The sequence below is a fragment of the Petaurus breviceps genome, unplaced genomic scaffold, assembly GCF_028583685.1.
Source record: "Petaurus breviceps papuanus isolate PSGF00001 unplaced genomic scaffold, PetGlider_PUasm1.0 225, whole genome shotgun sequence".
Classification (NCBI taxonomy): domain Eukaryota; kingdom Metazoa; phylum Chordata; class Mammalia; order Diprotodontia; family Petauridae; genus Petaurus; species Petaurus breviceps.
This window is the reverse complement of record NW_027185889.1, coordinates 20,166,977-20,170,557: the sequence shown is the minus strand read 5'-3', so window position 1 is coordinate 20,170,557 and position 3,581 is coordinate 20,166,977. Positions and strand designations below refer to the sequence as shown.

General features: G+C 38.9%; 1 protein-coding gene across 1 annotated transcript in view; it reads left to right on the top strand.

Annotated features, from left to right (window-relative positions):
* ANKS1B (ankyrin repeat and sterile alpha motif domain containing 1B) overlaps positions 1 to 3,581 on the top strand; it is a 1,399,804-nt gene that overhangs the window by 866,262 nt on the left and 529,961 nt on the right. The gene's annotated exons all lie outside the window — the stretch shown is intronic.

Below are 3,581 nucleotides of genomic sequence, written 5' to 3'. Positions count from 1 at the left end.
TATGTGTATATGTATATGTATGTATATGTGTGTATATGTATACACTAAAAATGGAAGCATATCTATGCATGATCTTATGACATCTATAATTCTAACTCTTGAGATTCTGTGATCATCTTACAGCTGATTCCAAACACTTTACCAATATTACCTTTTATGTAATACTATTACATTTTATTATTCATGTTTATATACGACCACGTGCATAGTTTTACAGTAGCTAGATTTCTCCATGTGCTCTGCAGTCTCATGATATTAATCTCTTTGCTATTCCTTGCACACGATACTCCCAACTCTGGCATTTCCTTTGGGTTTCTACTGTGCCTTGAACTCTCTCCCTCCTTATTAGTTTCCATGAATCTTTTCATCTCTCAGTAAAATCCTTATTTCCGCAAGAAACCTTCCCAACCCTCCTTAAATGTAATGCCTCCCCCCTGGGAATATCTCCAGTCCATCCTGTCTCTATCTGATTTGTACCTAGGCATTTGTGTGTTCCCTCCCTAATTCAACTACAAGCACCTTAAGGGGGGAGACTGTGCTTTTTCTTTTCATTGGTCCCTAGAACTTAGCAAAGTACTTGGCATATAGTATTAACAAATGTTTATTGACTGATTTGACTTTTCCATCAAAGTTATCATTTAATCTTACCATATATCTTTTGAAGTATGCAAGGCAGGTATTCTAGACCTAGGATGTCTGATTGGCTGGTAGGATATTATATGGATGGAGATCATTTGTTTGACTGAAAGTGGACTCAACCAAAAAGTGATGATCATTGTCAGTCTAGATAGAAGCTTCTTATAGAGACTTGGTCCTTTTCTGTTCAACATTTTTAATCAATGGCGCAGATGAAGATATAGATGGCATGCTTCTCAGATTTGCAGATGGCATAACACTGATAGCAGAATAAAGATCCAAAATGAAATCGATAGGCTAGACCATCAAGCAAACTCTAATAAGATGAAATTTCATAGCAGTGAAAGTGAAGTCCTACAAGTGAGATGCTAAATAAAAGTGAGCCATAAAAGTACTAGATGGGGAAGGTTTCACCAGAGAGCAATTTATATTTTAAAAACCCTCTGAGTTTTGGTGAACTGCCAACTCATCTGTGTGTGACATGGCAGCCAAAAAAGCTAACTCAATCTCGGGATGCGTTAAGATAAGTTTATTGTCCTTAAGGGGAAAAATAGGGTTCCATCACTCTTTGACTTGCCAGGTCAAATCTGAAATACTGTGTCCAGTTATGAGTACCATGGTTTGGAAAGGATATGGATCAATTGAAACTTGTCTAGAAGAGGTAAATTAGGTTGGAAGTGTGACTTGAAACCATATCATATGGGAGTCAGTTGAAAGAATCCTGGAGAGATAATGATACCAACAAAAACAATATCAACAATGACAACAATAACAATGACTATAGCTCCTATTTATATAATACTTTAAAGTTTACAAAGCACTTTCCTCAAAATAGTCCTGCATAGAGGGCAGTGAGGAGGTGCAGTGGATAGACTACTGGATGTGGGTTAGGAAGACTCCTCTTCATGACTTCAAATCCAGCCTTAGATACTTACTAGCTGTGTGACACTGGGCTGATCACTTGACCCTGTTTGCCTCAGTTTCCTCATCTGTAAAACTAGCTGGAGAAAGAAATAGCAAATCACTCCAACATCTTTACCAAGAAAACCCCAACCAGGGCCATGGAGAGTTGGAAACAACAACAAAATATGGCAGAATAGATAGAATGCTTTCTGAACTTGGAGCCAGGAAAGCAGATTCAAATTCAATTTCTGAGATATACTAGTTATATTAACCTGGGAAACTCCCTGAGACTCTCAGCTCCTTAGTGTGTTTCTCTGTAATACCTGAGTAGCTAAGTCACAGCATAGTTATGAGATAGTATTATATACTGGGTGGAGAGCCAGCCCCAGAGTCAGAAAACCCTGGGCTTAGGGAATGCCCTTTGTCCTCTCAGTGTCACCAAGGAAATCTTATCAAGACTATAAGGTACAGAGCAGCTGGCTGTTTGCATTGGTAGAGGAAGTTCTCTACACCAGTAGAATCACAGATGTAAGCAAATTAAAAAAAAAACACCCAATTCACAGGGCTGTTTAAAGGTCTAAATGAGATATTACATGCACAGCATTGTATAAATGTCTGTTCTTGTCATTATCCCATTTTATTGAGGAGGAAAACTTTGAAGGTTTAAGTGATTTGCCCTTTGGATTAAACAATTAGCAAATATCTGCAGTAGAATTTGAACCCTCTTTGCTCAGTGGTTAGCATGTCTATCTATTGTACCATAAAGTAGAGAGGGATGGGTTAGGGAAAGGTAAAAGGTAAGTGCCTTCACAAAGGATTGTAGTGAGAAAGTAGTTTTAAATATTCTAATGCCCCAGAGGTGAGGACTTGGGCCAATGGATATAAACTATAGCGAGAAAGCTTTTTACTAAATATGGGGTGTCCCAAAAATCTTACTGCACTTTTAAGCTATTAAAAATCTTTTTCATCAAAGGGGAACTCTAAATAGGGAATTTCCCCATACAGCATGTTCCCAAAGTCTTACTGCCTTACTGCTTTGGGGACAAGCTATATATAAAGCACTTCCCTAAGATTTAGAGCAGTGGTGGGGAACCTGTGCAAGTGCAGCACTTGAGGACCTAGAGGGCCACAGATGGTCTCGAGGACTCAGGTCCCCCCCAACTCCCTACCCCCAATTTAGAGCTTCCCCTCACTGATATAGAATACCTTGAAAAGTAATTGGTTTCCTACTTTTGGGGGGCAGTCTGTGGCTTCCCAAGATTAGTTCCCTAATTTCCTTTAGGTATAGCCACTCTGCTCATCATCAGATATTCACATCTATATTTTTTTTAATTATTTGGGAGCTGAGGTCTCTTTATTTTTTTTATTCCTAGGACCCTTAGGGCTAGACCTGGAAAAGGACTCCAGATATCTAATATAAGGCCTTTCCTATAACTGATGAACATGAAGACCAGAGAAGGCAAGTGACTTCTCTGAGGTCGCACAGCTACCAAGTGGCAGAACTAGGATTCAAATACAAATCCTGGGACTTTCCAAATCCAGCAGGGTGCTGCTATAACCAGCCTACCTCTTTCCAGTAGAAAAAAAAAATGCCCCCTTTTCAGTCATTTGCCATAATAATATCACCCCACCCAACAGACTGAGTTATAAACATCCAAAGGAAGTCGTCTTTATGTCTCATGATATCTTATGGGCTTGAAAATTCATAGCTGAGAAATAAATTGTTTTGACTTAGAGGGGACTTGTAAGGTTTTATGCCTTGCAGAATTTTAAGGAGAGGGTTCAAAAAAAAAAAAAAGCCCAACAACCTCCACTGTTCATTTGGATCCAGCATCATTAAAAGGAAATGAATAATCATTTGCCAAAAGATGTCAAACAGAGCTTGAAGTCAGAAACAGTTCTCTGTGTTGCATTTTCAAAAAAATAAAGCAACGGTGTAGTGAACCCTGCTATAGGCTATAGTTAATGCTTTATCCCCTCTTGCCTTTTGAGACATCAAAACACACACACACACACACACACACACACACACACACACACAC